The 26,500-nt window shown below is 40.4% G+C and overlaps 1 protein-coding gene across 1 annotated transcript in view; it reads right to left on the bottom strand.

Annotated features, from left to right (window-relative positions):
• The window catches only part of LOC147692363 (cytochrome P450 2G1-like), an 870,825-nt gene that overhangs the window by 698,742 nt on the left and 145,583 nt on the right, over window positions 1-26,500 (bottom strand). The window lies entirely within an intron of this gene.

The following is a 26,500-nucleotide window of genomic DNA, read 5'->3' as shown; positions in this document are numbered from 1 at the left end:
TTTTTAAAATGTTATTCAAAAAACGATTTTGGGTGCAAATCAATGGTATTTTCATTTGGCCCTTATTTATGATTGCCTTGTGCAGCCGGTGCATCACTTTAAACATGGTAAATAAGTGACGCTCTTGTGGCGCAAGGCTTTCATAAATAAGGTCCTGAGTTTGTTTGCTGTTGGTTTGTTTTTTGCTTTTTGATAATGCTTGATATCAACATTTGCAAGATAGAGGATTTGTATTTTGGGAAACAGTGAGGTTTCAAAAGTGAAATTGAGTGGTTCTACATAGGTTCTGCGCAGTGTTTCTAAAATGTTATTCAAAAAACGATTTTGTGTGCAAATCAATGGTATTTTCATTTGGCCCTTATTTATGATTGCCTTGTGCAGCCGGTGCATCACTTTAAACATGGGAAATAAGTGACGCTCTTGTGACGCAAGGCCTTCATAAATAAGGCCTTGAGTTTGTTTGCTGTTGCTTTTTTTTTGCTTTTTGATAATGCTTGATATCAACATTTGCAAAATAGAGGATTTGTATTTTGGGAAACAGTGAGGTTTCAAAAGTGATATTGAGTGGTTGTACATAGGTTCTGCGCTGTGTTTCTAAAATGTTATTGAAAAAACGATTTTGGGTGCAAATCAATGGCATTTTCATTTAGCCCTTATTTATGATTGCCTTGTGCAGCCGGTGCATCACTTTAAACATGGGAAATAAGTGACGCTCTGGTGACGCAAGGCCTTCATAAATAAGGCCTTGAGTTTGTTTGCTGTTGTTTTTTTTTTGCTTTTTGATAATGCTTGATATCAACATTTGCAAGATAGAGGATTTGTATTTTTGGAAACAGTGAGGTTTCAAAAGTGATATTGAGTGGTTGTACATAGGTTCTGCGCAGTGTTTCTAAAATGTTATTCAAAAAACGATTTTGGGTGCAAATCAATGGTATTTTCATTTGGCCCTTTTTTTTGATTGCCTTGTGCAGCCGGTGCATCACTTTAAACATGGGAAATAAGTGACGCTCTTGTGACGCAAGGCCTTCATAAATAAGGCCTTGAGTTTGTTTGCTGTTGTTTTTTTTTGCTTTTTGATAATGCTTGATATCAACATTTGCAAGATAGAGGATTTGTATTTTTGGAAACAGTGAGGTTTCAAAAGTGATATTGAGTGGTTGTACATAGGTTCTGCGCAGTGTTTCTAAAATGTTATTCAAAAAACGATTTTGGGTGCAAATCAATGGTATTTTCATTTGGCCCTTATTTATGATTGCCTTGTGCAGCCGGTGCATCACTTTAAACATGGTAAATAAGTGACGCTCTTGTGGCGCAAGGCCTTCATAAATAAGGCCCTGAGTTTGTTTGCTGTTGGTTTGTTTTTTGCTTTTTGATAATGCTTGATATCAACATTTGCAAAATAGAGGATTTGTATTTTGGGAAACAGTGAGGTTTCAAAAGTGATATTGAGTGGTTGTACATAGGTTCTGCGCAGTGTTTCTAAAATGTCATTGAAAAAACGATTATGGGTGCAAATCAATGGTATTTTCATTTGGCCCTTATTTATGATTGCCTTGTGCAGCCGGTGCATCACTTTAAACATGGGAAATAAGTGACGCTCTTGTGGCGCAAGGCCTTCATAAATAAGGCCCTGAGTTTGTTTGCTGTTGGTTTGTTTTTTGCTTTTTGATAATGCTTGATATCAACATTTGCAAAATAGAGGATTTGTATTTTGGGAAACAGTGAGGTTTCAAAAGTGATATTGAGTGGTTGTACATAGGTTCTGCGCAGTGTTTCTAAAATGTTATTCAAAAAACGATTTTGGGTGCAAATCAATGGTATTTTCATTTGGCCCTTATTTATGATTGCCTTGTGCAGCCGGTGCATCACTTTAAACATGGGAAATAAGTGACGCTCTGGTGACGCAAGGCCTTCATAAATAAGGCCTTGAGTTTGTTTTGCTGTTTTTTTTTGTTGCTTTTTGATAATACTTGATATCAACATTTGCAAGATAGAGGATTTGTATTTTTGGAAACAGTGAGGTTTCAAAAGTGATATTGAGTGGTTGTACATAGGTTCTGCGCAGTGTTTCTAAAATGTTATTCAAAAAACGATTTTGGGTGCAAATCAATGGTATTTTCATTTGGCCCTTATTTATGACTGCCTTGTGGCACCAGTGCATCACTTTAAACATGGTAAATAAGTGAGGCTCTTGTGGTGCAAGGCTTTCATAAATAAGGTCCTGAGTTTGTTTGCTGTTGGTTTGTTTTTTGCTTTTTGATAATGCTTGATATCAACATTTGCAAAATAGAGGATTCGTATTTTGGGAAACAGTGAGGTTTCAAAAGTGATATTGAGTGGTTGTACATAGGTTCTGCGCAGTGTTTCTAAAATGTTATTCAAAAAACGATTTTGGGTGCAAATGGAAAGGGGCGACCACTCGGTCCCCCCGAACGTATGGCGGAGTACCACGATCCCCCCGGGAAGCCATCTTGGGCGGGAGGCGAGTCTCGGCTGGTATGCCCGAAGCGGCGTAGCCGGGGCGCGCCTTTTCCCGCCCTAGAGTGGGTTGGCCTAGACACTGACGCGGCTGGCCACGCCCTTGGGGCAGGCAGGGGCGGGTTTACGCCCGCCCTGAAGACGAATAAAAGGAGAAGCAAGATCAGAAGGCATCCTCTTGTTCCTGTGCTCTGAAGCTGCACCTCCTCGCTGCATGTGAGCTCGAGACGGAACGAAGAGCCAATTTTGAGCGTTGTAATCGTTCTTGTTTGTTTTTCAGATACTCTGTTGGAGAATGCCGAAGAAGGCGGGAAAGCGCATGACTACTGACCAGATGCTGCGCGTTCTCATGAAAGAGGTGACCGACCTAAAGAGGCGAATGGATAAAGACGAGGAAGGGGGACCGAAACGTCCTTTGGCGGGAGCAGCCCCGGGAGGGAAAAACAAGAGGCCCAGGAGGGGAGCAGCTGGGGGAGACAACCCGGGTCCCAGTACCCCGCTCGAGGCACCCACTCCCGTGCCGGAGGAAGGGAATCCGATTCCCGTTGTGGTCACCCCCGTGTCCGGGGAAGATATGCCACCCGAGCTGGCAGCACAATTAGCAGCGTGGTTGGGAAAAGGTAGCGAGGGCACCACGGCTGTCGACGCACAGGAGCTGATGAAGCAACTGCGTGAGTCACGGGAAGCAGCGAAGGTGTCCACGCCGGCTGCCGCAGTAGAGAAGCCACAGGGGACGGGTTCAGTAGCAGAGGCAACGTCCGGTTCAGGTAAGCGGCCATTGCCGATTGCGAGGGATGAGTCAGCACCCTCTCGTAGGGAGAAGTTGGGTCAGCATGTTCCTTTGGCTATTAAAGAGAAGATATGGGCAGGGGAGTACGTAAACATCTTCTCGTTGCTTACTGATCACTATGAGATGGAGCATGTTAAGGGCCAGAAGGATCTCATGCATCCGAGTGTTTGGCGCGCAAAAATGGCCGCCTTTAAGGTAAATGAAAACATTGGCAATTGGGGCCAAGCGTGGGGGGTTTTTACATCGATCTTGGGGGAACGAAGGCCCGATCTGCTACCCGAATTGCCGATTTATCAGTCACGAATCATGGGGTACTCGGTATCACACGAGGGTAATCATTGGTTCTGCTATGATAACCTGTTTAGAAAGGCTAAAGAACATGATAAAAACTTAACGTGGGATTGTTATGATTCTGTGTCATGGTCCAAAATGAAGGATACTGGTATGTTAAAATTGCCATTAGTAGGGAGTAACGTTGGCGAATCCTCCCGCCAGTATGCGGGGACGCCCTTTCGATCAGGTGCGGGTACCGACAATTACTCGCGGCCTGCCGGCAATACAGGAAAAAGGGGGGTTTGTTGGAACTTCAACAGGGGTAAATGTACTAGGCCCCAGGGATCGTGCAAATTTAGACACGAATGTAGTGGGTGTGGGCAATCATCCCATCCTGAGTCCACGTGCAGAGCCAAACCGGGTGATAACGGGGGTAGAGGAGGCGCCAAACAGGTCTAACATAGTCCGAGGGGCGCCTTTACCTACCCCGATTGATACCTTGGCAATGATTCCTTGGCTCAGTGAATACCCGGATCGTACTTCTGCTGGGGTGTTGCGGAACGGGTTTTCTTATGGTTTCCGCATCCCAGTGGGGGACTTTCAAGGTGCAGAGAAATGTAAAAATCAGCTATCGGTCTTCCAGCATACGACCGTGGTACAGGATAAGATCAGGAAGGAGGTTACTCGAGGTCGAGTCGCTGGTCCGTTTAGTGTACCACCGGTTCCTAACTTTGTTTGTTCCCCTTTAGGTGTGGTCCCAAAGAAGGACCCGGGTGAGTTTCGGCTGATACATAATTTGTCAGCCCCACGTGGTCTTTCCGTAAACGAAGCGATAGACCCAGAAGTGTGTTCGGTGCGGTACGCATCCTTCGATGAGGCCGTAGCCATTTTGAATCGCCTGGGGCCCGGGGCGCTGATGGCAAAATCTGATATCGAGTCAGCGTTCCGGTTGCTCCCGGTACATCCAGACGATCAGCGTCTCCTAGGTTTCATGTTTCAGGGTCATTATTACATGGATAGGTGTATGCCGATGGGGTGCTCTATATCTTGTGCCTATTTCGAAAAATTCAGTAGTTTTCTAAAATGGGTCTTCACAAGGAAGACGGGTTTCCAACGTGTGATGCATTACCTTGATGATTTTTTGCTCCTGGGGGCAGCCGGGGATCCGGAATGTGGGCAGGCTTTGGCGCAATTTTGTGTCTTGATGAATCAGTTTGGCGTGCCATTGGCACCAGGTAAGACTGTGGGGCCTTCCACTTGCCTCGAGTTTCTGGGGATCGAGTTAGACTCCGGAGAAGATTGTTTTCGTTTACCAGCTGACAAGGTGTCAAAGTTCAGGACATCCCTGCAAATGTGTATAAGTGGACCTAAGGTTAAGCTGCATCAATTACAGCAGTTAGTTGGCCAGTTGAATTTTGCCCTGAAGGTTATACCAATGGCCCGCCCCTTTTCCCGTTCGATTGCTCAAGCCATGGTCGGCCTGAAGGAGGGCCATCATCGCACAAGGCTCTCGGCAGAGGTCCGCCAGGACATGCGCATTTGGTTGGCATTTCTGGCGGATTTCAATGGTCGAGTCGTCTGGAACAAACCGGCCATGTCCTCGGAGGAGCTGGGGCTGTGGACAGATTCGGCAGGGAGCATAGGTTTCGGTGCCATCTTCGGCACGAGATGGTCTGCACAAAAGTGGCCGACATGGTGGCATGACAGTGGACTGACAAGTAACATTGCTTTCCTGGAACTTTTCCCCATTTTAGTGGCCCTGAGAACTTGGCCCGAAGGGTTCAAAGATCACTCTGTGGTATTCTGGTCTGACAATATGACCGTGGTCGAGTGTATCAATAGTCAGGCAGCACGATGCAAATGGATTTTGAGACTGCTCAAGGAAATTGTTTTACTGTGTATGCAATTGAATGTGCTATTCAGAGCAAGACATGTCCCAGGGGTAATGAACCAGGCGGCTGATGCACTGTCTCGTTTTCGTATGCAGGCTTTCTGGGGTTTTCTTCCCACAGCGGACCCGGAGCCGGCACCCTTTCCCGAAGCTCTCTGGTCTCTCGGTGCCCCGAACTTCGTAACCTCGTGGGAGAGAGTTTAGCACCCAGGACGAGGAAGGCATATGAAGGGGCGTTCCGGTCCTATTTAGCCTTTTTGGGGACTGATAGAGAGGAGCTTTGGGGCCAGGAGGAGTGGGTGGTAAATTTTCTGATGTCCTTACATCGGGTCGGGAAATCGGTGGCCACGGCTCAGAGGCATCGGGCTGCCATTTCCTTTGTTGCTAGGGCTCATGGGATCCATGACCCGACAGCGTCTTTCGTTGTACAGAAAGCGCTACGGGGGTGGCAACGCCTTGAGGGTCGCAGAGTAGACGAGAGGCGCCCGATAGGTTTGGATAGGCTGGCCCAGTTATTATCCAGACTCCCTGCTACGTGTTCATCTCAGTTTGAGACAGTGTTATTCCGAGCCGCTTTTACGCTGGCATTCCATGGGGCTATGCGGGTAAGCGAACTAGTGGCGAGGAACAAGCAGGATGTGACAGGAGGATTGTGCCAGGAGCACGTCCAGATCAGAGGGGAGACAATGACGGTCTCATTTGTCAGGTCCAAGACCGATCAAAGTGGGATGGGTGACTGCGTAATCATACGCAGGATTCCCGGGTCCTCCATGTGCCCGGTAAAGTGTCTAGAAGAGTATTTAGCACGAAGGGTGGCATCATGGGGGGGGACCTTGTTGAGACACGCTGACGCCACCCCACTGACAAAGTTTCAGTTTCAGCGGGTGCTTGCGATGTCGATTGCCGCTGCGGGCTTGAACCCGGGCGAGTTTGGGACCCATTCCTTTCGGATAGGGGCTGCTACAGAAGCTACAGCCAGGGGTCTGAATGTTGAACAAGTTAAACGGGTGGGGCGTTGGTCCTCCAATTGTTATAAAAGGTATGTGCGGTTGCACATGTTGTGAAGCTGTAACAATGTACTCACGCTTCTTGTTTTTGTTTGGTTTTCAGTTGCGCAAGCCTACGTGGCGGGGCGAGCTTTGCAGTCGACCCAACACCGGGCCAGCGGTCAGACATCACCGGCTGTGAAAAAGGAGGTGTGGGTCGTGGGCCACTCATACGTGAGACGTGCCGCAGACGTATTCAAGGCAGGTGATATGATTCACGTAGCTGGGGAATACGGGTACAGTGTGTCCTTCTACGGAAGAGGCGGTCTCTGTATTGACCAGTTTCAATCATTTTTTGAGGGTTTGCTAGGGCGGACGAGGTCACCGCCGTCTGTAGTCATAGTACATCTTGGGGGTAATGATTTGGTCACCACTGGTAGACGACTTCTTCTTGAGGCGATGCTTTCCACTGTAAGTTGGTTAGCGAGGAGAGTTCCAGGGAGCACAATTGCGTGGTCCCATATGATCCCACGAAAAGTGTGGCGGGGGGCTATTTCGGTTCCTGCTTTAAATCATTCTGTTAGAAAGCTTAATAACAAAGTGAGTAGGTTGTTCCGTTCCAAGACACTGCATTCTATTTCGCATGGGTGTATTAATGATGACAGTATGTATTTGGGGGATGGAGTGCATTTGTCTCGGGTGGGGAATGAGTTACTCATAGGGGACTTCTTAGCATGGCTAACAACGTTACACCATGACCTTTAGGTAGGAGTGTTGTGGGGGGGTCCGGATAGCCGGTCAACTATCCGGCCTGTGGCGGTAAGGTCATGATCGGTGAGCACTAATTGGAAGATCCCTATGAGTGGGCGTCACACAGCACGGATGGGAGCGCTCGGGGGAGGTGGCCATTGGCCCCTCAACGGGGAGGCGGTCCCTTCTAAGGATGGGTCGCCGAAAGAAAAGGAAAGGCGGTCAAGGCCCCTTCCTGGGTAGGAGGGGTTACAGCCCCCTCCTGGGGAATTTCCCGGGGCCAGGACGTCTGCGACGGCAGATGTGGTAAGTTGTGTGGGTTTTGGGGGGGGGGTCTACGCTACCTTCTAGATACCTCACACGAGTCCTCGTACGACCTCTAAGTGGCGTCGAGTTTTATTGGGGCCCCCGTCAAGTCAAGGGAAATTGGTAATTGCACTTGAGGTACGCCTCTGGGCCGCCCCTCACAAGTGAGGGCGATATTTCGGGGTTAGGGATCTTGACACCGGTTACGACCTTGCCGTTGGCCCTTAAACGTTAGGATGTACAATTTCAAAATTTCAAGTAAATGTTTTGTAGGATGTTAGTTCGGCTAGGAGAACCTTTGTATTAGAGAATCTGTTAAGGTTAGCCAAACATCGCAATGTGGTAATGAAATTGTACATAATATGAAACTGTTTATTTAATGTTTTAATTTTGTTTCATATTTTAATAAATACGGCCGGGAGGGTTACTCCCTCCCGTCTTCCAAAAACTTCAGAACTGTTTCCGGTTTCCCATCCTTGGGGATTGTGTTGAGAGGGGGTGGCGGGTATCTCAGCCATATGGAAAGGGGCGACCACTCGGTCCCCCCGAACGTATGGCGGAGTACCACGATCCCCCCGGGAAGCCATCTTGGGCGGGAGGCGAGTCTCGGCTGGTATGCCCGAAGCGGCGTAGCCGGGGCGCGCCTTTTCCCGCCCTAGAGTGGGTTGGCCTAGACACTGACGCGGCTGGCCACGCCCTTGGGGCAGGCAGGGGCGGGTTTACGCCCGCCCTGAAGACGGATAAAAGGAGAAGCAAGATCAGAAGGCATCCTCTTGTTCCTGTGCTCTGAAGCTGCACCTCCTCGCTGCACGTGAGCTCGAGACGGAACGAAGAGCCAATTTTGACCCACCCACCAGCCCCTGAGGACAGCAAGTGGTTTTTTGAATAAAGTTGATGGATAACTCTGATTTTCGTTTACAGGTTGTGGTATTATCGTGAAGATTTTGAGTATGTAATAAAGAATGGTCGATTTGTGTTACGTTTCGCAAATAAAGAAATTCTGCTTTAGTGTTCATCGGTAAACATGCTTTTAATAAAATTGGAGTTGCTACTGTCTTTTTTAGTTTAGTCATTTAGTTAGCATTGTCGTATTTATTTTGGTCGGGCGGTAAGGTCATGATCGGTGAGCACTAATTGGAAGGTCCCTATGAGTGGGCGTCACCCAGCACGGATTGGAGCGCTCGGGGGAGGTGGCCATTGGCCCCTCAACAGGGAGGCGGTCCCTTTTAAGGATGGGTCGCCGAAAGAAAAGGAAAGGCGGTCAAGGCCCCTTCCTGGGTAGGAGGGGTTACAGCCCCCTCCTGGGGAATTTCCCGGGGCCAGGACGTCTGCGACGGCAGATGTGGTAAGTTGTGTGGGGTTTGGGGGGGGGTCTACGCTACCTTCTAGATACCTCACACGAGTCCTCGTACGACCTCTAAGTGGCGTCGAGTTTTATTGGGGCCCCCGTCAAGTCAAGGGAAATTGGTAATTGCACTTGAGGTACGCCTCTGGGCCGCCCCTCACAAGTGAGGGCGATATTTCGGGGTTAGGGATCTTGACACCGGTTACGACCTTGCCGTTGGCCCTTAAACGTTAGGATGTACAATTTCAAAATTTCAAGTAAATGTTTTGTAGGATGTTAGTTCGGCTAGGAGAACCTTTGTATTAGAGAATCTGTTAAGGTTAGCCAAACATCGCAATGTGGTAATGAAATTGTACATAATATGAAACTGTTTATTTAATGTTTTAATTTTGTTTCATATTTTAATAAATACGGCCGGGAGGGTTACTCCCTCCCGTCTTCCAAAAACTTCAGAACTGTTTCCGGTTTCCCATCCTTGGGGATTGTGTTGAGAGGGGGTGGCGGGTATCTCAGCCATATCAATGGTATTTTCATTTGGCCCTTATTTACGATTGCCTTGTGCAGCCGGTGCATCACTTTAAACATGGGAAATAAGTGACGCTCTTGTGGCGCAAGGCCTTCATAAATAAGGCCCTGAGTTTGTTTGCTGTTGATTTGTTTTTTGCTTTTTGATAATGCTTGATATCAACATTTGCAAAATAGAGGCTTTGTATTTTGGGAAACAGTGAGGTTTCAAAAGTGAAATTGAGTGGCTGTACATAGGTTCTGCGCAGTGTTTCTAAAATGTTATTCAAAAAACGATTTTGGGTGCAAATCAATGGCATTTTCATTTGGCCCTTATTTATGATTGCCTTGTGCAGCCGGTGCATCACTTTAAACATGGTAAATAAGTGACGCTCTTGTGGCGCAAGGCCTTCATAAATAAGGCCCTGAGTTTGTTTGCTGTTGGTTTGTTTTTTGCTTTTTGATAATGCTTGATATCAACATTTGCAAAATAGAGGATTTGTATTTTGGGAAACAGTGAGGTTTCAAAAGTGATATTGAGTGGTTGTACATAGGTTCTGCGCAGTGTTTCTAAAATGTTATTGAAAAAACGATTTTGGGTGCAAATCAATGGTATTTTCATTTGGCCCTTATTTATGATTGCCTTGTGCAGCCGGTGCATCACTTTAAACATGGGAAATAAGTGACGCTCTGGTGACGCAAGGCCTTCATAAATAAGGCCTTGAGTTTGTTTTGCTGTTTTTTTTTGCTTTTTGATTATGCTTGATATCAACATTTGCAAGATAGAGGATTTGTATTTTTGGAAACAGTGAGGTTTCAAAAGTGATATTGAATGGTTGTACATAGGTTCTGCGCAGTGTTTCTAAAATGTTATTCAAAAAACGATTTTGGGTGCAAATCAATGGTATTTTCATTTGGCCCTTATTTATGACCGCCTTGTGGCACCGGTGCATCACTTTAAACATGGTAAATAAGTGACGCTCTTGTGGCGCAAGGCTTTCATAAATAAGGTCCTGAGTTTGTTTGCTGTTGGTTTGTTTTTTGCTTTTTGATAATGCTTGATATCAACATTTGCAAAATAGAGGATTTGTATTTTGGGAAACAGTGAGGTTTCAAAAGTGATATTGAGTGGTTGTACATAGGTTCTGCGCAGTGTTTCTAAAATGTTATTCAAAAAACAATTTTGGGTGCAAATCAATGGTATTTTCATTTGGCCCTTATTTATGATTGCCTTGTGCAGCCGGTGCATCACTTTAAACATGGGAAATAAGTGACGCTCTTGTGGCGCAAAGCCTTCATAAATAAGGCCCTGAGTTTGTTTGCTGTTGATTTGTTTTTTGCTTTTTGATAATGCTTGATATCAACATTTGCAAAATAGAGGATTTGTATTTTGGGAAACAGTGAGGTTTCAAAAGTGAAATTGAGTGGTTGTACATAGGTTCTGCGCAGTGTTTCTAAAATGTTATTCAAAAAACGATTTTGGGTGCAAATCAATGGCATTTTCATTTTGCCCTTATTTATGATTGCCTTGTGCAGCCGGTGCATCACTTTAAACATGGTAAATAAGTGACGCTCTTGTGGCGCAAGGCCTTCATAAATAAGGCCCTGAGTTTGTTTGCTGTTGGTTTGTTTTTTGCTTTTTGATAATGCTTGATATCAACATTTGCAAAATAGAGGATTTGTATTTTGGGAAACAGTGAGGTTTCAAAAGTGATATTGAGTGGTTGTACATAGGTTCTGCGCAGTGTTTCTAAAATGTTATTGAAAAAACGATTTTGGGTGCAAATCAATGGTATTTTCATTTGGCCCTTATTTATGATTGCCTTGTGCAGCCGGTGCATCACTTTAAACATGGGAAATAAGTGACGCTCTTGTGGCGCAAGGCCTTCATAAATAAGGCCCTGAGTTTGTTTGCTGTTGATTTGTTTTTTGCTTTTTGATAATGCTTGATATCAACATTTGCAAAATAGAGGCTTTGTATTTTGGGAAACAGTGAGGTTTCAAAAGTGAAATTGAGTGGCTGTACATAGGTTCTGCGCAGTGTTTCTAAAATGTTATTCAAAAAACGATTTTGGGTGCAAATCAATGGCATTTTCATTTGGCCCTTATTTATGATTGCCTTGTGCAGCCGGTGCATCACTTTAAACATGGTAAATAAGTGACGCTCTTGTGGCGCAAGGCCTTCATAAATAAGGCCCTGAGTTTGTTTGCTGTTGGTTTGTTTTTTGCTTTTTGATAATGCTTGATATCAACATTTGCAAAATAGAGGATTTGTATTTTGGGAAACAGTGAGGTTTCAAAAGTGATATTGAGTGGTTGTACATAGGTTCTGCGCAGTGTTTCTAAAATGTTATTGAAAAAACGATTTTGGGTGCAAATCAATGGTATTTTCATTTGGCCCTTATTTATGATTGCCTTGTGCAGCCGGTGCATCACTTTAAACATGGGAAATAAGTGACGCTCTGGTGACGCAAGGCCTTCATAAATAATGCCTTGAGTTTGTTTTGCTGTTTTTTTTTTGCTTTTTGATTATGCTTGATATCAACATTTGCAAGATAGAGGATTTGTATTTTTGGAAACAGTGAGGTTTCAAAAGTGATATTGAATGGTTGTACATAGGTTCTGCGCAGTGTTTCTAAAATGTTATTCAAAAAACGATTTTGGGTGCAAATCAATGGTATTTTCATTTGGCCCTTATTTATGACCGCCTTGTGGCACCGGTGCATCACTTTAAACATGGTAAATAAGTGACGCTCTTGTGGCGCAAGGCTTTCATAAATAAGGTCCTGAGTTTGTTTGCTGTTGGTTTGTTTTTTGCTTTTTGATAATGCTTGATATCAACATTTGCAAAATAGAGGATTTGTATTTTGGGAAACAGTGAGGTTTCAAAAGTGATATTGAGTGGTTGTACATAGGTTCTGCGCAGTGTTTCTAAAATGTTATTCAAAAAACAATTTTGGGTGCAAATCAATGGTATTTTCATTTGGCCCTTATTTATGATTGCCTTGTGCAGCCGGTGCATCACTTTAAACATGGGAAATAAGTGACGCTCTTGTGGCGCAAGGCCTTCATAAATAAGGCCCTGAGTTTGTTTGCTGTTGATTTGTTTTTTGCTTTTTGATAATGCTTGATATCAGCATTTGCAAAATAGAGGCTTTGTATTTTGGGAAACAGTGAGGTTTCAAAAGTCAAATTGAGTGGTTGTACATAGGTTCTGCACAGTGTTTCTAAAATGTTATTCAAAAAACGATTTTGGGTGCAAATCAATGGCATTTTCATTTGGCCCTTATTTATGATTGCCTTGTGCAGCCGGTGCATCACTTTAAACATGGTAAATAAGTGACGCTTTTGTGGCGCAAGGCCTTCATAAATAAGGCCCTGAGTTTGTTTGCTGTTGGTTTGTTTTTTGCTTTTTGATAATGCTTGATATCAACATTTGCAAAATAGAGGATTTGTATTTTGGGAAACAGTGAGGTTTCAAAAGTGATATTGAGTGGTTGTACATAGGTTCTGCGCTGTGTTTCTAAAATGTTATTGAAAAAACGATTTTGGGTGCAAATCAATGGTATTTTCATTTGGCCCTTATTTATGATTGCCTTGTGCAGCCGGTGCATCACTTTAAACATGGGAAATAAGTGACGCTATTGTGGCGCAAGGCCTTCAAAAAATAAGGCCTTGAATTTGTTTGCTGTTGTCTTTTTTTTTGCTTTTTGATAATGCTTGATATCAACATTTGCAAGATAGAGGATTTGTATTTTGGGAAACAGCGAGGTTTCAAAAATGAAATTGAGTGGTTCTACATAGCTTCTGCGCAGTGTTTCTAAAATGTTATTCAAAAAACGATTTTGGGTGCAAATCAATGGTATTTTCATTTAGCCCTTATTTATGATTGCCTTGTGCAGCCGGTGCATCACTTTAAACATGGGAAATAAGTGACGCTCTGGTGACGCAAGGCCTTCATAAATAAGGCCTTGAGTTTGTTTGCTGTTGTTTTTTTTTTTGCTTTTTGATAATGCTTGATATCAACATTTGCAAGATAGAGGATTTGTATTTTGGGAAACAGTGAGGTTTCAAAAGTGAAATTGAGTGGTTCTACATAGGTTCTGCGCAGTGTTTCTAAAATGTTATTCAAAAAACGATTTTGGGTGCAAATCAATGGTATTTTCATTTGGCCCTTTTTTTTGATTGCCTTGTGCAGCCGGTGCATCACTTTAAACATGGGAAATAAGTGACGCTCTTTTGACGCAAGGCCTTCATAAATAAGGCCTTGAGTTTATTTGCTGTTGTTTTTTTTTGCTTTTTGATAATGCTTGATATCAACATTTGCAAGATAGAGGATTTGTATTTTTGGAAACATTGAGGTTTCAAAAGTGATATTGAGTGGTTGTACATAGGTTCTGCGCAGTGTTTCTAAAATGTTATTCAAAAAACGATTTTGGGTGCAAATCAATGGTATTTTCATTTGGCCCTTATTTATGATTGCCTTGTGCAGCCGGTGCATCACTTTAAACATGGTAAATAAGTGACGCTCTTGTGGCGCAAGGCCTTCATAAATAAGGCCCTGAGTTTGTTTGCTGTTGGTTTGTTTTTTGCTTTTTGATAATGCTTGATATCAACATTTGCAAAATAGAGGATTTGTATTTTGGGAAACAGTGAGGTTTCAAAAGTGATATTGAGTGGTTGTACATAGGTTCTGCGCAGTGTTTCTAAAATGTTATTGAAAAAACGATTATGGGTGCAAATCAATGGTATTTTCATTTGGCCCTTATTTATGATTGCCTTGTGCAGCCGGTGCATCACTTTAAACATGGGAAATAAGTGACGCTCTTGTGGCGCAAGGCCTTCATAAATAAGGCCCTGAGTTTGTTTGCTGTTGGTTTGTTTTTTGCTTTTTGATAATGCTTGATATCAACATTTGCAAAATAGAGGATTTGTATTTTGGGAAACAGTGAGGTTTCAAACGTGATATTGAGTGGTTGTACATAGGTTCTGCGCAGTGTTTCTAAAATGTTATTCAAAAAACAATTTTGGGTGCAAATCAATGGTATTTTCATTTGGCCCTTATTTATGATTGCCTTGTGCAGCCGGTGCATCACTTTAAACATGGGAAATAAGTGACGCTCTGGTGACGCAAGGCCTTCATAAATAAGGCCTTGAGTTTGTTTTGCTGTTTTTTTTTGTTGCTTTTTGATAATACTTGATATCAACATTTGCAAGATAGAGGATTTGTATTTTTGGAAACAGTGAGGTTTCAAAAGTGATATTGAGTGGTTGTACATAGGTTCTGCGCAGTGTTTCTAAAATGTTATTCAAAAAACGATTTTGGGTGCAAATCAATGGTATTTTCATTTGGCCCTTATTTATGACTGCCTTGTGGCACCAGTGCATCACTTTAAACATGGTAAATAAGTGAGGCTCTTGTGGCGCAAGGCTTTCATAAATAAGGTCCTGAGTTTGTTTGCTGTTGGTTTGTTTTTTGCTTTTTGATAATGCTTGATATCAACATTTGCAAAATAGAGGATTCGTATTTTGGGAAACAGTGAGGTTTCAAAAGTGATATTGAGTGGTTGTACATAGGTTCTGCGCAGTGTTTCTAAAATGTTATTCAAAAAACGATTTTGGGTGCAAATCAATGGTATTTTCATTTGGCCCTTATTTACGATTGCCTTGTGCAGCCGGTGCATCACTTTAAACATGGGAAATAAGTGACGCTCTTGTGGCGCAAGGCCTTCATATATAAGGCCCTGAGTTTGTTTGCTGTTGATTTGTTTTTTGCTTTTTGATAATGCTTGATATCAACATTTGCAAAATAGAGGCTTTGTATTTTGGGAAACAGTGAGGTTTCAAAAGTGAAATTGAGTGGCTGTACATAGGTTCTGCACAGTGTTTCTAAAATGTTATTCAAAAAACGATTTTGGGTGCAAATCAATGGCATTTTCATTTGGCCCTTATTTATGATTGCCTTGTGCAGCCGGTGCATCACTTTAAACATGGTAAATAAGTGACGCTCTTGTGGCGCAAGGCCTTCATAAATAAGGCCCTGAGTTTGTTTGCTGTTGGTTTGTTTTTTGCTTTTTGATAATGCTTGATATCAACATTTGCAAAATAGAGGATTTGTATTTTGGGAAACAGTGAGGTTTCAAAAGTGATATTGAGTGGTTGTACATAGGTTCTGCGCAGTGTTTCTAAAATGTTATTGAAAAAACGATTTTGGGTGCAAATCAATGGTATTTTCATTTGGCCCTTATTTATGATTGCCTTGTGCAGCCGGTGCATCACTTTAAACATGGGAAATAAGTGACGCTCTGGTGACGCAAGGCCTTCATAAATAAGGCCTTGAGTTTGTTTTGCTGTTTTTTTTTTGCTTTTTGATTATGCTTGATATCAACATTTGCAAGATAGAGGATTTGTATTTTTGGAAACAGTGAGGTTTCAAAAGTGATATTGAATGGTTGTACATAGGTTCTGCGCAGTGTTTCTAAAATGTTATTCAAAAAACGATTTTGGGTGCAAATCAATGGTATTTTCATTTGGCCCTTATTTATGACCGCCTTGTGGCACCGGTGCATCACTTTAAACATGGTAAATAAGTGACGCTCTTGTGGCGCAAGGCTTTCATAAATAAGGTCCTGAGTTTGTTTGCTGTTGGTTTGTTTTTTGCTTTTTGATAATGCTTGATATCAACATTTGCAAAATAGAGGATTTGTATTTTCGGAAACAGTGAGGTTTCAAAAGTGATATTGAGTGGTTGTACATAGGTTCTGCGCAGTGTTTCTAAAATGTTATTCAAAAAACAATTTTGGGTGCAAATCAATGGTATTTTCATTTGGCCCTTATTTATGATTGCCTTGTGCAGCTGGTGCATCACTTTAAACATGGGAAATAAGTGACGCTCTTGTGGCGCAAGGCCTTCATAAATAAGGCCCTGAGTTTGTTTGCTGTTGATTTGTTTTTTGCTTTTTGATAATGCTTGATATCAGCATTTGCAAAATAGAGGCTTTGTATTTTGGGAAACAGTGAGGTTTCAAAAGTGAAATTGAGTGGTTGTACATAGGTTCTGCGCAGTGTTTCTAAAATGTTATTCAAAAAACGATTTTGGGTGCAAATCAATGGCATTTTCATTTGGCCCTTATTTATGATTGCCTTGTGCAGCCGGTGCATCACTTTAAACATGGTAAATAAGTGACACTCTTGTGGCGCAAGGCCTTCATAAATAAGGCCCTGAGTTTGTTTGCTGTTGGTTTGTTTTTTGCTTTTTGATAATGCTTGATATCAACATTTGCAAAATAGAGGATTTGTATTTTGGGAAACAGTGAGGTTTCAAAAGTGATATTGAGTGGTTGTACATAGGTTCTGCGCTGTGTTTCTAAAATGTTATTGAAAAAACGATTTTGGGTGCAAATCAATGGTATTTTCATTTGGCCCTTATTTATGATTGCCTTGTGCAGCCGGTGCATCACTTTAAACATGGGAAATAAGTGACGCTCTTGTGGCGCAAGGCCTTCATAAATAAGGCCCTGAGTTTGTTTGCTGTTGTTTTTTTTTTTTGCTTTTTGATAGTGCTTGATATCAACATTTGCAAGATAGAGGATTTGTATTTTGGGAAACAGTGAGGTTTCAAAAGTGATATTGAGTGGTTGTACAAAGGTTCTGCGGAGTGTTTCTAAAATGTTATTCAAAAAACGATTTTAGGTGCAAATCAATGGTATTTTCATGTGGCCCTTATTTATGATTGCCTTGTGCAGCCGGTGCATCACTTTATACATGGGAAATAAGTGACGCTATTGTGGCGCAAGGCCTTCAAAAAATAAGGCCTTGAATTTGTTTGCTGTTGTCTTTTTTTTTGCTTTTTGATAATGCTTGATATCAACATTTGCAAGATAGAGGATTTGTATTTTGGGAAACAGCGAGGTTTCAAAAATGAAATTGAGTGGTTCTACATAGCTTCTGCGCAGTGTTTCTAAAATGTTATTCAAAAAACGATTTTGGGTGCAAATCAATGGTATTTTCATTTAGCCCTTATTTATGATTGCCTTGTGCAGCCGGTGCATCACTTTAAACATGGGAAATAAGTGACGCTCTGGTGACGCAAGGCCTTCATAAATAAGGCCTTGAGTTTGTTTTGCTGTTTTTTTTTTGCTTTTTGATAATGCTTGATATCAACATTTGCAAGATAGAGGATTTGTATTTTTGGAAACAGTGAGGTTTCAAAAGTGATATTGCATGGTTGTACATAGGTTCTGCGCAGTGTTTCTAAAATGTTATTCAAAAAACGATTTTGGGTGCAAATCAATGGTATTTTAATTTGCCCTTATTTATGACCGCCTTGTGGCACCGGTGCATCACTTTAAACATGGTAAATAAGTGACGCTCTTGTGGCGCAAGGCTTTCATAAATAAGGTCCTGAGTTTGTTTGCTGTTGGTTTGTTTTTTGCTTTTTTATAATGCTTGATATCAACATTTGCAAAATAGAGGATTTGTATTTTGGGAAACAGTGAGGTTTCAAAAGCGATATTGAGAGGTTGTACATAGGTTCTGCGCAGTGTTTCTAAAATGTTATTCAAAAAACGATTTTGGGTGCAAATCAATGGTATTTTCATTTGGCCCTTATTTATGATTGCCTTGTGCAGCCGGTGCATCACTTTAAACATGGGAAATAAGTGACGCTCTTGTGGCGCAAGGCCTTCATAAATAAGGCCCTGAGTTTGTTTGCTGTTGATTTGTTTTTTGCTTTTTGATAATGCTTGATATCAATATTTGCAAAATAGAGGATTTGTATTTTGGGAAACAGTGGGTTTTCAAAAGTGAAATTGAGTGGTTGTACATAGGTTCTGCGCAGTGTTTCTAAAATGTTATTCAAAAAACGATTTTGGGTGCAAATCAATGGTATTTTCATTTGGCCCTTATTTATGATTGCCTTGTGCAGCCGGTGCATCACTATATACATGGGAAATAAGTGACGCTCTTGTGGCACAAGGCCTTCATACATAAGGCCTTGAGTTTGTTTGCTGTTGTTTTTTTTTGCTTTTTGATAATGCTTGATATCAACATTTGCAAGATAGAGGATTTGTATTTTGGGAAACAGTGAGGTTTCAAAAGTGAAATTGAGTGGTTCTACATAGGTTCTGCGCAGTGTTTCTAAAATGTTATTCAAAAAACGATTTTGGGTGCAAATCAATGGTATTTTCATTTAGCCCTTATTTATGATTGCCTTGTGCAGCCGGTGCATCACTTTAAACATGGGAAATAAGTGACGCTCTGGTGACGCAAGGCCTTCATAAATAAGGCCTTGAGTTTGTTTTGCTGTTTTTTTTTGCTTTTTGATAATGCTTGATATCAACATTTGCAAGATAGAGGATTTGTATTTTTGGAAACAGTGAGGTTTCAAAAGTGATATTGAATGGTTGTACATAGGTTCTGCGCAGTGTTTCTAAAATGTTATTCAAAAAACGATTTTGGGTGCAAATCAATGGTATTTTCATTTGGCCCTTATTTATGACCGCCTTGTGGCACCGGTGCATCACTTTAAACATGGTAAATAAGTGACGCTCTTGTGGCGCAAGGCTTTCATAAATAAGGTCCTGAGTTTGTTTGCTGTTGGTTTGTTTTTTGCTTTTTGATAATGCTTGATATCAACATTTGCAAAATAGAGGATTTGTATTTTGGGAAACAGTGAGGTTTCAAAAGTTATATTGAGTGGTTGTACATAGGTTCTGCGCAGTGTTTCTAAAATGTTATTCAAAAAACGATTTTGGGTGCAAATCAATGGTATTTTCATTTGGCCCTTATTTATGATTGCCTTGTGCAGCCGGTGCATCACTTTAAACATGGGAAATAAGTGACGCTCTTGTGGCGCAAGGAATTCATAAATAAGGCCCTGAGTTTGTTTGCTGTTGGTTTGTTTTTTGCTTTTTGATAATGCTTGATATCAACATTTGCAAAATAGAGGATTTGTATTTTGGGAAACAGTGAGGTTTCAAAAGTGATATTGAGTGGTTGTACATAGGTTCTGCGCAGTGTTTCTAAAATGTTATTCAAAAAACGATTTTGGGTGCAAATCAATGGTATTTTCATTTGGCCCTTATTTATGATTGCCTTGTGCAGCCGGTGCATCACTATATACATGGGAAATAAGTGACACTCTTGTGGCACAAGGCCTTCATAAATAAGGCCTTGAGTTTGTTTGCTGTTGTTTTTTTTTTGCTTTTTGATAATGCTTGATATCAACATTTGCAAGATAGAGGATTTGTATTTTGGGAAACAGTGAGGTTTCAAAAGTGAAATTGAGTGGTTCTACATAGGTTCTGCGCAGTGTTTCTAAAATGTTATTCAAAAAACGATTTTGTGTGCAAATCAATGGTATTTTCATTTGGCCCTTATTTATGATTGCCTTGTGCAGCCGGTGCATCACTTTAAACATGGGAAATAAGTGACGCTCTTGTGACGCAAGGCCTTCATAAATAAGGCCTTGAGTTTGTTTGCTGTTGCTTTTTTTTTGCTTTTTGATAATGCCTGATATCAACATTTGCAAGATAGAGGATTTGTATTTTTGGAAACAGTGAGGTTTCAAAAGTGATATTGAGTGGTTGTACATAGGTTCTGCGTAGTGTTTCTAAAATGTTATTCAAAATACAATTTTGGGTGCAAATCAATGGTATTTTCATTTGGCCCTGATTTATGATTGCCTTGTGCAGCCGGTGCATCACTTTAAACATGGTAAATAAGTAACGCTCTTGTGGCGCAAGGCCTTCATAAATAAGGCCCTGAGTTTGTTTGCTGTTGGTTTGTTTTTTGCTTTTTGATAATGCTTGATATCAACATTTGCAAAATAGAGGATTTGTATTTTGGGAAACAGTGAGGTTTCAAAAGTGATATTGAGTGGTTGTACATAGGTTCTGCGCAGTGTTTCTAAAATGTTATTGAAAAAACGATTATGGGTGCAAATCAATGGTATTTTCATGTGGCCCTTATTTATGATTGCCTTGTGCAGCCGGTGCATAACTTTAAACATGGGAAATAAGTGACGCTCTTGTGGCGCAAGGCCTTCATAAATAAGGCCCTGAGTTTGTTTGCTGTTGGTTTGTTTTTTGCTTTTTGATAATGCTTGATATCAACATTTGCAAAATAGAGGATTTGTATTTTGGGAAACAGTGAGGTTTCAAAAGTGATATTGAGTGGTTGTACATAGGTTCTGCGCAGTGTTTCTAAAATGTTATTCAAAAAACGATTTTGGGTGCAAATCAATGGTATTTTCATTTGGCCCTTATTTATGATTGCCTTGTGCAGCCGGTGCATCACTTTATACATGGGAAATAAGTGACGCTCTTGTGGCACAAGGCCTTCATAAATAAGGCCTTGAGTTTGTTTGCTGTTGTTTTTTTTTTTTGCTTTTTGATAATGCTTGATATCAACATTTGCAAGATAGAGGATTTGTATTTTGGGAAACAGTGAGGTTTCAAAAGTGAAATTGAGTGGTTCTACATAGGTTCTGCGCAGTGTTTCTAAAATGTTATTCAAAAAACGATTTTGGGTGCAAATCAATGGTATTTTCATTTGGCCCTTATTTATGATTGCCTTGTGCAGCCGGTGCATCACTTTAAACATGGGAAATAAGTGACGCTCTTGTGACGCAAGGCCTTCATAAATAAGGCCTTGAGTTTGTTTGCTGTTGTTTTTTTTTTGCTTTTTGATAATGCTTGATATCAACATTTGCAAGATAGAGGATTTGTATTTTTGGAAACAGTGAGGTTTCAAAAGTGATATTGAGTGGTTGTACATAGGTTCTGCGCAGTGTTTCTAAAATGTTATTCAAAAAACGATTTTGGGTGCAAATCAATGGTATTTTCATTCGGCCCTTACTTATGATTGCCTTGTGCAGCCGGTGCATCACTTTAAACATGGGAAATAAGTGACGCTCTTGTGGCGCAAGGCCTTCATAAATAAGGCCCTGAGTTTGTTTGCTGTTTGTTTTTTTTTTTGCTTTTTGATAATGCTTGATATCAACATTTGCAAGATAGAGGATTTGTATTTTTGGAAACAGTGAGGTTTCAAAAGTGGTATTGAGTGGTTGTACATAGGTTCTGCGCAGTGTTTCTAAAATGTTATTGAAAAAACGATTTTGGGTGCAAATCAATGGTATTTTCATTTGGCCCTTTTTTATGACTGCCTTGTGGCACCGGTGCGTCTCTTTTCACATGGGACAAGGTGCAAGGCCTTCATAAATAAGGCCCTGAGTTGCTGTGGTATAAACTTTAATATGTTGCAAATTAGTGTGTATATTGTTTTCTTTTTGTCATTACTTTGTTGTTTGCTAATAGTGGTCTTTAATGTGGTATTTTTTTCAGATCCACAGATTGAAATCAACATTTTAAAAGCAAGCAAAAATGCCATCAAGGCAAAGGAATAGAAAAAATACCATACGTTAAAAAACAAAATCATCAAAGGAAATAAAAGAATCCTCTACAACAAGTACTTCAAAAAACACCAGAAAAGCTCCTGGTAAGACAATTAAGTCTTTTCTTCACAATTTATGTAGATCAAAAAGTAATGTTAATGGTAATAACAAGATCCAGAAGCAGAGAACAAATCTAAAAAGGAAGGAGAGACCCTCAAAAAATGTCTCTATTGGAGCAGGAGATAAGACTATGGATAGCAATAGAAGGTTAAATCAATTTAGGGACATTCGTAGACGAATGTTTCGCAATAGGGTAATTTTAAATTTGTTAAAAAATGAAAAGAAAGGTAAACAGAGAGCTGCTTTTTACAAGAAAAAGAAAAGTGTAGAGAAGATTGTTGATCAGGCTTTTGAAGTTAAGAAAAAATTATTTATTTTAGTAATCAATAGAATAAGAATACTTAATAAGGCAAATGATATTTTCAAATCGAACAGTAGATGGAAAAGATTTATTAATCGGACTAATTTTTGTGAAGTATTTTCTGGAGAATGGATGCATAGTTCAAGTTCTGAGCCATTTTTTAATGAGGAGAGTTACTTCCAGGAAAATTATTTGGTGCATGCAGTTGACACCAGTGGTCGAGCGTATGAGGTGAAAGATGGTTGTGTGATGGAAAAAGAGAAACTTGTGTCTAGAGATGCAGAAGAGGTGTTAGCTGATGAAGTTTTAGGGAGACGTACTAAGGGTCCAGTATACACATGGAAATGCAGTAGTATTTGTAGTGTGCGACAGGATTCAATCGATTTGCTTCGAAATTTCTTACGTACATATAGTAAGAAAAGTCTCAAACAAAAAATGAAGATCTTGCAAGAGTTAGATCCTTGCAGAGTGAGAGAAAGCACAGGTTTGCATGGGTATTCACTGGCTTGTCTTTCTAGAAAAGTATGTCAGAGTGTTTTTCATCATTTTAGGATGTTAGCAGTGCATCATAATAAGGTGAGGAAATTAGTGGGAAAGTTGTATTATGGAAAAAGTCCAGCACTTAAGCTTAAACAGTTAAACAGTGCTCTTTTGCATGGATCTGAAGTGGATGTGAAGACTATTTGTGAAGAAATTGAGTTTTGTTATTTTGGGAACAAAGAGGACAGTGTAGAAATGGATATAGTAATGGATGGTAATGTGGAAGACAATGTACAGATTTCAAGTACAGAAAAGTTTGACGAGGAAATTACCAAGTTTAAGGTGAAATCAAGTGAAAGGCCTAATTTAACTTGTGTGTGTTGTCGACGGACTCATTATAAGATTCAGACTAGGTTAGTTGATTTATATGCAAAATGTGAATTGGAAAATAATAGTGAATGGCAGGATTTTGTAAGTTATTTGTTGGTGGAGAATTCTTTTGATTTGAGTTTTGATCAGTATATTTGTAATTATTGTTTTAAAAAATTTAATGAAAATAGAATGCCTGCTAGAGCTGCTCATAATAATCTTCAGTTGATAGATATTCCTTCTGAATTAATGGATTTAAATACTTATGAATCAATTTTGATTCAATGTGTCCATTCTTTTCAAGCTATTGTTCGCATTACCTCCTACAGATTTACAAAGAGGATTAAAGGGAAGAGTTGTTTATATGCCTCTAGATATCAAGAAAAATATTGATACGATTGGTGTAGAAAGAGTAGAAGAGGATCCTCTGGTTATTCTAGTTAATGGGGTTCCGACAAAGAGTTAAAAAATCTGGCAAGATTTAGTGGATGTTAAAAAAGTAAAAAAGGCAACGTTGTATTTGGTCAAAAACAATGAGTACTATAAGGATGTAAGTGTTGGAGCAGAGGAAACAGCTACAGAAAAAGACAGTGATTGTTCAGTTGGCCAAATTGAAAAAGTTGATGTGTCTAGAAGTGAAGAAATATATGAACATTATACTGTTCATCCTTTGCATTCCAAAGAAGTAATGGGGAATGCAATTGACTTGTTTCAAATGAAAGCAGCAAAAGGAAGTCCCATTAGTGTATGGGAAGAAAGTTTGGAAGCTCGTTGTTTTCCACAGTTATTTCCAACAGGTCGTGGTGGACGATATGACGATGGACCAGTTAAAATTCCTGCAGCTGAATACCGGACTTTAAGATTATATGCTGAAGATCCAAGGTTTCGGCAATGCATTCCGTGTTTGTTTCATCTACTGTTTGAAAGTGATTTGTCTGGGCTTTATTATGCAGATAATCATATATTGAAAAGTGGAACTCATCTGCAAAATGTTTCAGCAAGGGACTTTATGGAGAAAGTCAATCTGCAAGACAGTATTTTGGAATCTCAGCTAATCAATCTCATGGCATGTCAGCGTGGAACAAATGAGTATTGGTTCCGTCGTCATGGGGAATTGAATTGTATGCTAAGAAACTTAGGAACTCCTACATGGTTCCTTACTCTTAGCTGTGCTGAGTATGCATGGGACGACTTACTTCAATTTTTACGAGAGGCAAATGGAAACATACAAAATATAGAATTGAAAACACCTGGAGAACTGTGTTCTGTGGATCCAGTGAATGTTTGCAGATATTTTAATCATAGATTTGAAGCTATGATGTCTTTTATTACCAACAAAAAAAATCCTCCCCTTGGAGAGGTTTTGGATTTCTTTTGGAGGAAGGAATATCAAGCGAGAGGTGCTCCTCATATACATATGCTGTTATGGATTAAAGATGCACCCAAATTTGGATTACATTTGGATGAAACAGTGATGAGTTTCATTGAACAGTATTCAACATGTGCTGTTCCAAAAACTACTGAAGAAAACAGTTTAAGGCAACAAGTTTTACGTTTTCAATCTCATCGTTGTGGAAAGTACTGTCGTCGAAAATTTAAAAACAAGGAAAAGTACTACACGAAATGTCGTTTTGCGTTTCCACGATCAGTGATTTCTAAGGGAAGAGTAAATAATTTGATGTCATCTCTACGACATACTGTGACGAGGAAATCTCCCAAAAATACATATAATTTAAAAAGAAACGAAGAGTCCAAGTACATCAACGACTACAACCCAGTGATTTTGTCCATGTGGAATGCTAACATGGATATTCAGTTCGTTGCTGACAACTCTATTGCTGTGGCTCGATATGTGACATCTTACATCACAAAAAAAGAAAAGACAGAACTGAAGGAAATGTGGGAGGACATTTCACATGAAAAGAGTCTAAGCAAGAAATTATACAGTTTCAGTCTGAAGATGTTGTCGCATCGAGAAATTGGAGCATATGAATGTTCTGATCGGTTATCATCAGCAAGTCTCTATGCCAAATCAAGAACAATCATTTGGGTGAGTCTAGGTCTTGCTGCAACACGAAACCGAGTTTTGAAATCTGTACAAGAAATTGAATATTTGGCGGAGAAAGAACCAAACAGTACAGATATTTTGAAGACAAACATGTTGGATACATACTATCCAAATAGAAGTACTCACCTTGAGAACACTTGTTTGTATGAAGTTCTGCAAAACTACAGTTATAAGAGGAACATCACAGAAGATATCAATAATGGAACATATGCTGTCATTGGGTATGAAGGATGTCTAGTGAAGCAGAGAAAAGGCCATTTGAATAATCATCGAAAATTGAGTTGCGAAGCTCCAGACAAAAGAGAATTTTACTATTTAGCTCTTTTGCAACTCTTTAAACCATGGCGTACAGAAGAGGAACTACTTGGAGATTTTCTGTGTTAAGAAGACTCTTTTAATGCAACTAAGGATACCATAGAATGTCCTGTTTTTCCAAATTATCTGCAAATGTTGAACGAAGAAATAGAGCAAGAAACCACAATTGCTGAAGAGATTGCTAGAGACAGTTCTCAAGACAGTCAGAGTTCTACTTCATTGAGCCAGGATCCACTAGGAGGACCAATTATCCAAAATGAAGCTGCCACTGCCATGGATGAGGTGGAAAGAGCTATGGAACAAGCTCAAGAGGATGGAGTTAACTTAGAAGATTTGATAAAGCAACTAAACGTTGAGCAGAAAAAGATATATGACGAAGTCACAGAACAGATTGAACATGGATTCAGACATGAGAAAAAAGAGTGCTCATGTACATCATTTGAGCCTGTCCGACTGTATGTAAGTGGAGAAGCGGGAACAGGAAAAAGTTTTCTGATTAAAGTCATTTCAACTTATCTGCAGAAAAGGACTGATTCACCGCTGTCTTGTGTTGTAACTGCTCCAACTGGTCTGGCAGCACATAATATTAAAGGGATTACCCTACATCGTTTACTGATGCTGCCAGTTGAGCATGATAATAAATTGCATTACAACAAGTTATATGGAGATGCGTGTTCTGAAGTTTCAAGAGTTTTGAAGAAAATGAAACTTCTTATCATTGATGAAGTAAGCATGGTCTCAAATCTAATGCTTGCTTTTGTGCATTTGAGAATGCAAGAAATTCTTAGAACAGAGTATGATGTGTTATTTGGAGGAAAACACATTATTGTTTTTGGAGATCTATTGCAGTTGACTCCAGTAAAAGGATAACCAGTGTTTAAAATGCTCACGCATGAAGATACCAGGAAGTCCCTTGGAAGCATTGGAAACGTTAATATATGGTTACATTTTAAATATGCTGAACTGCTTCAAAATATGCGACAGGCAAAGGATGAAGATTATAAAAATATTCTACAAGATGTAAGAATTGGAAAAGTTAGTGAGCTTGGGAAAGAAGCTTTACATGCTCGATTAATTTCAAATTTGTATCCAAATGAAAACATTCTGCCAGAGAATATTTTTTTAAAAAT

This window comes from Lissotriton vulgaris, chromosome 9, assembly GCF_964263255.1.
Source record: "Lissotriton vulgaris chromosome 9, aLisVul1.2, whole genome shotgun sequence".
Classification (NCBI taxonomy): domain Eukaryota; kingdom Metazoa; phylum Chordata; class Amphibia; order Caudata; family Salamandridae; genus Lissotriton; species Lissotriton vulgaris.
This window is presented reverse-complemented; position numbering and strand designations above follow the sequence as displayed.